The sequence below is a fragment of the Gavia stellata genome, chromosome 1, assembly GCF_030936135.1.
Source record: "Gavia stellata isolate bGavSte3 chromosome 1, bGavSte3.hap2, whole genome shotgun sequence".
Lineage (NCBI taxonomy): Eukaryota > Metazoa > Chordata > Aves > Gaviiformes > Gaviidae > Gavia > Gavia stellata.
This window is the reverse complement of record NC_082594.1, coordinates 129,436,949-129,449,807: the sequence shown is the minus strand read 5'-3', so window position 1 is coordinate 129,449,807 and position 12,859 is coordinate 129,436,949.

The window sequence follows — 12,859 nt, the reverse complement described above, 5'->3', positions numbered from 1 at the left end:
AGAGGGCTGCGAGGGGTCTGTGAGAGGGGGTGCGAGGCGTCGGCGAGGGGGTGGGCGAGGGGTCTCTGAGGGGTGCCTGAGGTGGGGTGTGGGGTCTGCGAGGGGTGCGTGAGGAGGTTTGTGAGAGGGCTGCGAGGGATCTGTGAGAGGGGGTGCGAGGGGGTGGGCGAGGGGTCTCTGAGGGGTGCCTGAGGTGGGGTCTGGGGTCTGCGAGGGGTGCGTGAGGAGGTTTGTGAGAGGGGGTGCGAGGCGTCGGCGAGGCGGTGGGCGAGGGGTCTCTGAGGGGTGCCTGAGGTGGGGTCTGGGGTCTGCAAGGAGTGCGTGAGGAGGTTTGTGAGAGGACTGCGAGGGACCTGTGAGAGCGGGTGCGAGGCGTCGACGAGGGGGTGGGTGAGGGGTCTCTGAGGGGTGCCTGAGGTGGGGTCTGGGGTCTGGGGTCTGCGAGGAGTGCGTGAGGAGGTTTGTGAGAGGACTGCGAGGGGTCTGTGAGAGGGGGTGCGAAGCATCGGCGAGGGCTGTGTGAAGGGTCTCTGAAAGGTGCCCGAGGTGGGGTGTGGGGTCTGCGAGGGGTGCATGAGGAGGCTTGTGAGAGGACTGTGAGAGACCTGTGAGAGGGGGTGCGAGGCATCTCAGGGGTGCGTGAAGTGGGGTCTCCGAGGGATGCGTGAGGAGGTTTGTGAGAGGACTGCGAGGGAACTCTGAGCGGTGCGGGGGGGGGGGAAGTATGAGAGGACTGAGGGGGTTTGCGAGGGGTGTGTGAGGGTGTCAGGGAGGTAGCGCACAGGTGCCTTGGGTGGCTGGGTTGCTTACAGCGAGCAGGCGCAGGACTGGGGAGATGGGTGCTAGGCAGAGCAGGTGGTGTTCCTTATGAGGTGGAGCAGCCCTGGTCATAGCTGTTTGGAAGGGGAAGGGGAAAGAGGCATTACCCCTGGACCCTTGGTTAGACCAAGGCAGCGTGCTGGCCCTGCAGGCTTGGCAAGGAGACTGCTCTGGGTCCACACTAGCGAGGTGGTTCTGGGTTTTATGCCATTCTCCATGCAGCAGCTTAGCTCTGATCCAGTTTCATTATAAGAGCACATCTAAGTTACAGTCTGCGCTTAGTGAGTTTGCACCTTCATTGAACAGCGTTAGCCCTGTGTCCGGGAAGCTGTACCCACATAGTGCACGCTGCTTAAGCCCTGTAAATTCATGCAGGGCCCCTGAATGCTGGCATACCTCAACTGTGGAATATTCTGTAATTATACTTCATGGCATACCTGCTGGTAGTTGAAAAAAAGAAATTTGGCATGAGACTGTTACATAGGTGCCACTAGAGTTCAGTTCTGGACCTACAGAAATCTTGCTGTTCTTGATTTAATGCCTAGTGACGACATGCCTCTCTCTTTTACAGCTGTCTTCATAAAACTAATGCTTGTCATGTGTTTTATGAACAGTATTTGCCATTTATTTGGAGAGACTTCACTGTGAATGTGTGGTAGAAGTTCTCACTTAGAAGTAATGGGGCTGGTTTGTGAAGGAATGTAAACTCTACTGAGTGGGAAGGGAAGGGAGATAAATACATCTGTGAAATAATAATATTCATGCAAAGTAGCCATGAACTTTTCACGGTCCACTTTCATCCCACCTTTACAATAAAGCTCCAAGAGCATGAAACAACTTAGATTGTTGAGACTTTTTTACCTGGTCGTACGAAGAAGCAGCAGCAGCATTATGCTTGTGGCTTTTATTGTATGAACAACAGCTGGAGAAAAAGGCAGAGTTGTGTCATGAGATGTGACCTTTAGGACCATGCCAAGAGCCTGGGAAATAATACCATTTCCTTGCTGTAAAAATCTCCGCAAATTGACAAGCATCAAAGCAATTTACTCTTCATATGAAATTCACCTTTGCCCTAAGCACTTCTTTTCATATTTGAGGCTTAGTACAGATTGATTAAAGGCAAAACAGCAAAGGATTTCTGAAATGTCAGGACCTTTCTGGTGTTCATCCAACTGCACTTGTCTCATTTTATTACTCGGCTAAGATGCAGAGGAGGTGTGCTGGTGCTCAGGACGCTCTGCGTTCCTCTCCCCTGCACCCTTCCCGCCCTCCCAGTCAGTTCAGCTGCACTCTACAGCAACCACAGCTTTATTCCAGCTTGCCCAGCACCAGGGAGGGCTGCTGCCTTTGCCATCAACTCTCAGCCCCTCTTTGACTCTGGAGTCAAGGTGAGCAGAGTTAGGGGAAGGTGATGGTACTTGCTCCCCATCAGGAGGGTACTGCCTTCCAAATTGCTGCACTCCCTGCAGCCTCCAGGCGCTTCTCCTCTTGAGTTGATGGTTGGACTTGATGATCTTACAGGTCTTTTCCAACCTTAGTGATTCTGTGATTCTCTCTCTCGCTTGGGACCTCAGGCACCCCTGCTGGGAGTTCTCCTTCCTACGGTACCCACTTTTTTACAGCCACCCAAGCTACAGTCTCTGCCGGCTGCTTGAGCAGCACTTAGAACTATTCACCTCCATGTGGTGCTGCCTTCCAGTCGATGCTCTTGCTCTGCTCCTGCCACAGCTCTGCTGAGATAACGCCTCTGACTCCCACAGCCTCCAGTCCTGACCGTACCGAAGTTACTGGATTGGCTTTAGGCATGTCCATACCACTCAGCAATGCCCTACGCTTGGGGAAAACAGCTATAGGGTAGCTGTCTTCTCTTGTGTGGGTGGTTCCCAAACACAGTCCAGCAGAGGACCATGAGGGGATTAAGGGACTGGATCATCTGTCAGGAGAGGAGAGGCTGAGAGAGCTGGGGCTGTTCAGCCTGGAGCAGAGAAGGCTGATTTTCCCAATGTGTTTAAATATTGATGGGAGAGAATGAAGAGGAGGGGGACAGGCTCTTCTCAGTGGTGCCTACTGACAGGACAAGAGGCAATGGGCACAAATTTAAAAAAAACCAACATTAAACTAAATCTGAATACAATAATTTTTAATTTTTGTGGTTGGTTGGTTTGGGGTTTTTGGTTTTTTTACCATGAGGGTGATCAAACACTGGAGCAGGTTGCCCAGACAGGTTATGGAGTCTCTATCTGTGGAGACATTCAACACCCCACTGGACATGGTCCTGGACAACCTGCTGTAGCTGACCTTACTTGAGCAGGGGGGTTGGACTAGATGATCTCCAGAGATCACTTCCAACCTCAACCATTTTGTGATTCTGTAGCTAGCATGCCCCAGCTATGACTGAGCCTCTCATATTTCCACTTCATTCTAAACCTTACAAATTTTGGTCACACCACCAAAACTGCCTGATTTTAGTAGGGATTTGGCTTTTCTTTTTTTTTGCAGTAAAACCTAAGTGTTGGCAAAGGTGTTGTTTCAGGGTCAGCCTGAAGGATGGGACTTGGCAGGAATGGGTGCAAAGAGCCTACCTGTGGGACACTGACCAGAGGTATGAAGCAAGGAACCCAGGTGGAGTGTAAGGGGAGGAGAGGAAGAACTGGCTGGGTGAAGTAAAATACCCATTAACCATCACCCGAAACCCCAAACATGCAGGAAACCTCATGTCACCTTCTGCAATGACCATGTGGTGAATTTAGAGGAAAACAGGCTTTCTCATCTTCCTGATTTTCACTGACAATGAAAGCTGTCTGCCCTGTGAGGCCAGGGGTTTTGGAAAGGATTGGAAGCAATGTTCCGAGGTTTCAGCATTTTGTCGACATAATGATAGCACTGCACTCCGCTTGGCCAATGATCTCTCCTCAGTGGAGCCCTCAGACCTTCCCAGAGTATTATTGTCTGTGAAGTTCATTAATGTGCAATTTGCTCCCTCCTCCTCCTGATTAATAACCATGTCAAATAAGAATAGTCTTAACAATCCTGCCTGTGGGGAATTTTTCTTTTAATGAGAGTGATTCAGGCTTCTTACTCAGACATAAATATGGTATTCCCTAGGTTTTCCCACATCGCTCCCAACCTCCCTCTCTGTTACTACTGCTTCATGGTTTTGTCGCTCTTTAGAGGCTTACATGTCAAATTCATGTGGGCACCCCAAAACTGAGACAGCTGCATGGCTTCTTTTTCAGCCTTTCTGAAATAATAGTTCCATATATGTTCAGCCCCTTTCTGGCTGTATGTAGTGATGACCCAGAGCATTCAAAGCACTAGATATATGTAAATGCAGAGGGATAACCCTAAGCTAAGTTTCTCTCTAAAAAAAAAAAAAAAAGTCCAATCAGATACCTTAGAGCTAAACACTCATTCTGGTTCATTGGCATTGTGTTTCCAGATTTGTTGTATTCATTTGTAGTAGATTCTGACACAGCTGTTAATTTTGCCTTGGAAACACAACAGGTAACAGTTTGAAAAAAGATCTTAAAAGAACTATTGAAGTTCCACCTTCTGGGTGGGGATTTCTCACCTATTCAAAGGGTGGCCCCACAAGTCATTGATTCAGCACTTAGCCCAGATGAGATGTAAAGATCTGTTCCTGATGGAGGAAGTTTCAGCTCGGCCGTCAGTGGACGTTGTGAGTAAGCTGTGAAACTCCTCAGCCCAGGCTGCTGTGGATGCCAGAAGATCGAGTGGTTTCAAGTGAAGGCTGGACAAGTATACAGAAGGGAGGTCCACTGAGGTTTATCAAATGCAAAGAGGAAACAACTCTGGCTCCAAAACGTCCCTGAGACACAAATTGTTCAAAGCTGGTATCTTGAGGAAATACTTACCCTCTCTTCTTATACCCTTGCCTAGCCATTGGCTTTTGGCCACAGCAGAAGGTGGGATTTGGGGCAAAAAGGACATTTGCTCCCGAGCTGCACAGCCACTTTTGTGATCTCGCACTTCATCAGGTTCCCGTCCCCTCCTGACCTCCATCCCCTTACCTCACAGGAGGTCTCCACAGCACCAGCTGAGCTGAACGCTGAATGACTGAGCTCTGACTGAGGCAACGAGAATCGCATCTGCGGGGAGAGGTAGTAGAAACCTCTTCCATAGGAAAATAAAAGAGTTATGGTTCATAAAAACAGTTACTATTAAAAAGCCTAGGGCTAAAGGAGAGTCCCTCCTTTAGAATGAAAATAAAGCAGAGGTTCTCTTGCTCTCCTAGCTTCATCTGATCCACAGCAAGATGACAGGAGCAGTCAGAGGGGTTGATGGTACCTGCCAGAATGCTTGCCTTTGCTGGCCTCCTGTTACGGAAAATGAAGATTTTTCCAACCAGACTAATCAGCTGCATGTTGCAGCTGGCTTACCCCATAATACTATGCAAAGACAGCATATGGCTCATTACAATATAGCCTGACTAAGTGTTCAGCCAAACAATCCACCAAGGCATTTTTGCTTCTCTGATGTGCCATTTGCACTTTTTGCAAACAAAGCAACAAACAATTCCTTTGGAGGCACTTTTCAATTTTAGATGAGGCTTGGGGATGCTGTATTTCTGGCTGTACTGTGAATGATGTTACAAGCTGATTCCCAATCCCTTGCTAGATGGACAGTTGTCTGTTGCAAACCAGCTCCAGTTCAGATTCCAGAGGGATCTGAGCTTCCTCACACATCACGTATCTCTGACAGTGGATAGTTGCTCTCAAGACGCCTCCCCTGGTCATGTCCCATCTGCGTCCAACACCCTTCTTGGCCAATGGCATCTGTAACTACTGTCTTGATCCTGCGCAGTTTCCCATCACTTAGACGTTACCTGCAGTGTCCACCCTGGGGTGGGAGCTCTGGTTTCACCACAAACGCCTTCAGGGGTTTCAGGCTGAGTAAAGGAGTTTATGAACCACACTTTTATGCTTAAACATCCTAAAAACTTAAACATAAGAAAAACAATGGAGTCCTAAGAGGCAGGATTGACCATTGTGGTGTCCCAGCAGCGACTGAGACAGAGATAACAGTGTTGAACGTGTAGGTGAGTGCTTGTATCTCAAAATGGTTCTCTTGAACAGTTGTGCTGCATTGCCTTTGATAGAACCCATGTGTTCTTCGTAGGCTCTTTTCTTTCCAAGCAGTCATCATTTGGCTGGAGTAGTGCGCATAATCTTGACATTTGTACTCTTCATTCTCTGCCTTATCATCAGCATACAGAAGACTTGTTTGGACTGTATCTCTCACTCTGGAGACTGCCAAAGATCCCACAGAAGTACACAGAAACACTTACAGGTGGTTTGTCTGGCAGAATCACAGAATCATTAAGGTTGGAAAAGACCTGTAAGATCATCAAGTCCAACCATCAACCCAACCCCACCATGCCCACTAAACCATGTCCTGCAGTGCCACGTCCATACATTCCTTGAACACCTCCAGGGATGGTGACTCCACTACCTCCTCCCTGGGCAGCCTGTTCCAGTGCTTCACCACTCTCTCAGTAAAGAAATTTTTCCTAATATCCAGCCTAAACCTCCCCTGGCACAACTTGTGGCCATTTCCTCTTGTCCTGTCACTAGTCACTTGGGAGAAGAGACCAACACCCACCTCACCACAACCCACTTTCAGGTAGTTGTAGAGAGCAATAAGGTCTCCCTTCAGCCTCCTCTTCTCCAGACTGAACAATCCCAGTTCCCTCAGCCGCTCCTCATAAGACTTGTGCTCCAGACCCTTCACCAGCTTTGTCGCCCTTCTCTGGACACGCTCCAGCACCTCAAGGTCCTTTTTGTAGTGAGGGGCCCAAAACTGAACACAGTATTTGAGGTGGGGCCTCACCAGTGCTGAGTACAGGGGCACGATCACTTCCCTACTCCTGCTGCCCACACCATTTCTGATACAGGCCAGGATGCCGTTGGCTGTTGACCAGCACCCCCAGGTCCTTTTCTGCAGTGGAGCTTTCCAGCCACTCCTCCCCCAGCCTGTAGCATTGCATGGGGTTGTTGTGACCAAAGTGCAGGACCCGACACTTGGCCTTGTTGATCCTCATCCAGTTGGCCTCAGCCCATCGATCCAGCCTGTCCAGATCCCTCTGCAGAGCCTTCCGACCCTCCAGCAGATCAACACTCCCGCCCAACTTGGTGTCATCTGCAAACTTGCTGAGGGAGCACTCAATCCCCTCATCCAGATCATCGATAAATATATTAAACAAGACTGGCCCCAAAACTGAGCCCTGGGGGACTCCGCCTGTGACCGTCCGCCAACTGGATTTCACTCCATTCACCCCATCTCTCTGGGCTTGGCCGTCCGGCCAGTTTTTTACCCAGCGAAGAGTGCGCCTGTCTAAGCCACGAGTCACCAGCTTCTCCAGGAGAATACTGTGGGAGACAGTGTTGAAGGCTTTACTAAAGTCCAGGTAGTCAACATCGACAGCTTTTCCCTCATCCATAGGCGGGTCACCTGGTCATAGAAGGAGATTGGGTTGGTCAGGCAGAACCTGCCTTTCATGAACCCGTGCTGAAGAAGCAGCAGAAGCAACAGCACTCTGGATTTGGAGGCAGAGCGGGCACTTGGCAGGTGGTAGCTTCCTCACAATGCCCTCAAAATGTAAAAAGCCCTTAACAAGGACAATCGCATGGATCTCAGCAGCTATTCCTACCCCAGGTGTTCCAATTAGTACAGTACTGGTGCTCTGCTCAGTATGTTTGGCCCCCATTAAATTTCTTAATCACTGCTGCTGCAGGTTGTTGTCACAGGAGTAACTTGTCCTTCAACAGCAACTCCAAACTGCAAAATAAGGCTTTTGGCCCTGTTCTGTCCTCGCAAAAGAAGTGAGATAACTTAGGAAAACCCCTCAGAAATGAATGTGTAAAGAGCCAAACGTCAGACAGGTGCTGCTGAGTGTCAGGTAGAAGCTCACAGTCAAAATTAGCAGAAGCTTGGAGACCTAAGAACACTGTGGCAGCGACATGGAACATCTCGTGAGGTCCTGCTTGTCTGACCTGATGGGTTTGCACCAGTTGTGCTATGTGGACTGCAAGGCACTGGCTGGCACTAGCTCAGGGCTATCCGAAGCATGATCTACTGAACTGTGTAGGCATACCTTAGGCTTCTGCACAAAAAGAGAAAGCATCCATGGGTGATGGGTTTCTGCATTTTTAGCTTTAGACATGGGAGATAGGGGATACTCATTATGTCAACACACAGGATGCCACAGAGAGGTTTTCTATAGGTATTAGTAGGGCATTTCTCCAGCAAACAGGTTTGCATCTCGGGGGAGTTCCCAAGACACAAACGTCTTGGGGACTTCATTTCTCAAAGTAATTCAGTTCTCAAAGTAATCTTGGGATCATGTAGGAGCATCCACAAAAGATGCCTGCAAGGGAAGAGTCTCACTCAATAATACCAGGAAGGGACAGCGCACACGACCAGGGTTTTGCAGCAAAGAACACTTTTGAAGCCCATGCAGCTGGGCAGTGGAAAAGGAGAATTTTAGGTATTTCCCATTACCCAAGGAAAGAGTTTTCAAGTCGTCCTTGTGTTCAGACATTCCAGTTGATATGTGGGGAAAAGAAAGACACCAAACCCCTCACACAGCACAGCATCCCAGAGAAACAGCTGGCTTTTCCCTCCAGCTCCTGGACACCTACAGTCAGAAGGATCTCTCAGCCATCCACGATACTAGTTTTTATTTTCCCAAGTTGATTGTTGCCTCAGAAATTTACAGTCTGGTGCAAGACATGAATCAATGAGAGCAATGAGGGACAGTGAAACGGGGATGCAGTAATGTGAATCCAAATGAATATACAAGTTATCTGGATGCAGAAAACATGGAGACAATGGGTTTTAGCACTGAGGTAAATGGTATGATACAAATGAGATCAATACGCTGGCACTGAACGGCCCATTACAGCTAATATGTGCTGGCAGATTTCCACAGGCACTCAGGTGGAAAAAGGTCCTGAGGAAGGCTTTCAAATGGAGTGGATTTGGACTGTATGGGGTTTCTCCATCAGAGGCAATGGCAGGGGATGTGAAAGTGCAGACGATGTGATAGGTGATATTACAGTGCCCTTAGAGCAGGAATGGGGTTTGACTGCCTATATGCTAAGGAACTCGGGAAGCCGGAAGGTCTCAGCTGGGACCTTCCTGTACATTTGGTTCAGGACAACCCGCAAACCACCGCAACAGGATGGACATGCAGCCCGGGTCAAAATGTTCAGCTGGCTGTACAAAGAAGCACTGCGGCTACGTCTGAATTTTGGAGAAGGTCAGATCTGTACCAAGGCTGGCTGTCCCACTGCTCATAGTCTGAATATTAGTAGCTGTTTGGTGAGTCTGGGAAGGAACTTCTGGATTCAAATACTTCAGTCTCACCTCTTTTTTACCACGCAGTTACAACCAGCTTTAACACGTGCTTAAATCACCCAGACACCAAAGTTGAGCATAACCATTGAAGTCATTCCTAAGATAGGCCCAGGAACAGGGCTTTGCAGCTCACCTGGGCAGGATTACTGTAATTTTTTGTAAGATAGAGAGTTTCTCATGTTCCTGCTCAGCATCCTCAGCAATTCCCACTCCTGAGAAAAGGACTGGGTGGGTGGGAAGCAGAGCTGGGGTGAGGCTCCCTCCGAGCCTCAGCGCTTGCCCGACGCAGAGGAAACAAACGCGGGATGGTGGAGCCCTTCCACCAGCAAAAGGGCCGCCCAGAGGAACCGAGGAAGGTGCCTGAATCACTGTTCAGGCCGGGAAAAGAACGTAAATAAATAAACCGCTGTGTTTGCGCCTCTCCGCGCTGGGAACAAAGAGTGCCTGCGGCGCCGGCCGGGGCCAGCAGGGGGCGGCCGAGCGCTGCCGAGCCCCCGGGGCCGGGGCCGGGGCCGGGGCCGGGGCCGGGGCGCTCCCCCGCTGGCAGCCGAGCCCCGCCTTGTGGCGGTCGGGAGGACCGTTGCGGGTGTGATCTCCCCATAGCGCCGTAGCAGGTTTTTCTCCCCCACCCCGGCACGTTTTCTGCATGTGCTTGAGGTTCCGCCCCGAACTTCGGAAAATGCAGCGGGGAGCAAGGAGGAACTCCGATTCACTGTGCATTTTATTTAATCGCTGCAAATTAGTTCTGCGGCCAGACGAGCGTCGGTTGCAAACTGCTTACCCACAGCATCATTCGAGCATCGGTCCCCTTGGCGTGTCTCCTGAAGCAGGAGTCGCAGAAGGCATTGCAACAGCTCTTGCATCTTGCTGCTTAAACACACTATTTAAATAGGACCGCCCTGGCATGCCCGAAATCTGGGTTTGAATGCTGTAGCCTGGTTTAATCTTTGTCAGAATATGAAGGCAGTCTCGTCAGATGTTTCTGGCAAAAGATACGCGAATTTGCCTTTCAGACTTGTAAAGATCTAGTTCTAAATTGCTGTGACTATCAATCGCTGTGCCCATCGCTTTACCACGCTATACAAGCATAAAGCTATAATATACAACAAAAGCCAATGAACATTTTTCTACCAGAGGTGAGAGAAGCAGCTGCTCTATAGAGGATTGACTTAGTCGACATGGCAATGCTAAGTACCAAGTTTACCAGCATATTGGTCACTTGACCATGATGGTCACATTTTCCAGACTGCTGGGGAGTATTAAATTACCGTACCAGGTACAGAATAGCTGCAAAATTTGTTTAGGATGGCAAAACCTAGGAAAAGGGCAGAGAGAGGGAATGTGGCCGTTCAAAGTCTAAATCACATAGCTGAACTCCTGGAGGTAAATGCATGGCGTGTTTTTATATCTATTTAGGCCTCTGGGCTATTGCACAGAAGCAAATTTGTTCTCTTTGAGTTAGCTTAGGCTGCATAGGAGAAATCCTTCCAGAAAACTGCAATGGGGGAATCCAAGTCTTGTGCAGCAAATTCAAAGACTTTTTAGAAAATCTGGATGATGCTGAAGTCTGAGAGAGTCACCGTTGTCCTCCAAAAGGAAAAGACTGTCTCTGAATTAAAAATACATGCTCTTCTGGTACAATGCATTCTAAAGGAATTTAAAATACATTCAGCAAAAGGCAACCAAATTTCTGGTCTTTCTGGATTTGTATGATAAAGGAAAGGGAGATCTTAATTCAGCTAATATTTTTACCCTGGAAAATTGTGGGTCATTCCCTGAACAAACTTGGCGACTCTGCTGCATGCATTCCAGATTCTGTTCTCTGTAGGTCTGTTGAAAATGTGGATGGTCTCTCCGAAACTTAGTGTTGCTGTTCTGGGTGGATTTCAGTAAAAGTTCTTACACAGCTCCATGGGAGCGTGTTTGGATGTCCCCCTTGATCCAGAGTTAAAAGCCATGAATGCCTGCGGTTCTGTTCCTGTGAATGCCTTATGACCCATGTTAGCCAAGGTGGGCTGTCTGACTCTGAAATGAGCTCCTTCTAGGACCTACCTAGTGGCGCTCACCCTTACCAGTATCATTGGTATGTACTTCATATAAAAGTAGCTGTATTGGGTCTGACCAAAGATCAGAACTGTCTCCACCACTGACCGATTGCAGACATCAAGGAAAGGGTATAGGGAAGAAGGAAAGCGTATCCCAAGACTTTCCAGCCCCCTTTCCCAGTCTTCTTGCAATCTGTGGCTGGTTCCGCCACAACTGATGGCTTTACGCTTGGTAGGTGTGGACAGGTTTTCTTCCACTGCCCATTCCCCTTTGGAAGTCCCACCAACTCTTTTGTTCACTGTGTCCTGTGGCAAGGATTTCCACTGTGTAACTACATCTTCTGTGAAAGAGGACCTCCTTTTGTTATCCTGGAACCCGCCACCTGCCAATGCCATGTTCTTCATTTGGTGAAATGGAGGAGGAGTTCACATCCTCCATGCCACTTGTAGTTTTATAAACTTTGATGGGCACTGTTAGATCTCCTGCTATCCTTCTGGGATGGTGCACGGAGGAAGAAGTTCCTGGGGAAATCTCTTTAGCTGGAAATGTAGGGAGAAAGTGTGTAAATGGTTCTCAGATATGTGATTTTCTGTGGCCAGCTCCCAAACCACTTTGCTCAGTCCAGAGCTGGCCATTGAGCAATCTGATTTAGGACTGTTGCTATAAATGAAATGAAAGCTGGAGAGCACTTGTAGTGCCGGAGTTGTTGTTGGTGCTGAATTCAAGCTACACACAGCCTTCACATCTACAGACTTCTCAGTGAAGGTTGCAGGCAGTGCTCCTGCTCCGTTTTCTCCTTCTGGGAGCTCTGGATTGTGAGAATAGTCAATCCAACCAGGTTTGGTTTCCTAATCTAATCCCATCTGATAGCAGCAAGCAGGTGGAGAAGGTTGGATACACATTCCTCCCCCCAAAAATCTGGACATCCACAAGCTGTACTTGTCATCTGTCCCCAGACCCTGCAGTTCTTCCTGGGATCGCTCTGCCCATCCACACTGAGACCTGTCTCCAGGAGACCTGTGTGGAGCCAAGGGAAGAAGTTTCCTGAGCAGGAGACAGTTCACACAAGCAGCTCTATTGGATTCTGGTGACAAGCAACATTAGTAAGAGCTGACATCAACTCGAAACCCCAGTAGGCAGCAGCAATAGAGAACCTCCCTTCTGCTGTTTCCACCACTGCCACGCAGGGCCTGAGGCCTCCTCTTGGAGACCGGGTTCATTCTTCATCACTTAGCTCCTCATTGACTCGAACTGCCAAAGAGGACATCTGGTAGCAAAGGGAGCTGGTGTTTTTTCTGAGGCAGAAAGACAGTATCTTTATTAGCAGCTGCATTTAGACTTCTAACTAATTTCATCTAGGCCACTGAACAGTTGGAGGATGACAGCAACTCCACTGAGTTTTGAGGGTACAAGTGCACCTAAAGGCTTCAGCTGTATTAACATGTTTGGCTCCTGTGTGACAGATCTGCCGTTGGGTATGAATTCAGGGATGGCACTCTAAGAGGAGCTGGCATTTTTGATCGGTTCGTTGGTCATGACACCTGAGGCAGGAGTTTGCATAAGTCTCAGACCCTATTTCCAACGCCTTTAATGATTGCAGTCACTGAAGTGAGTT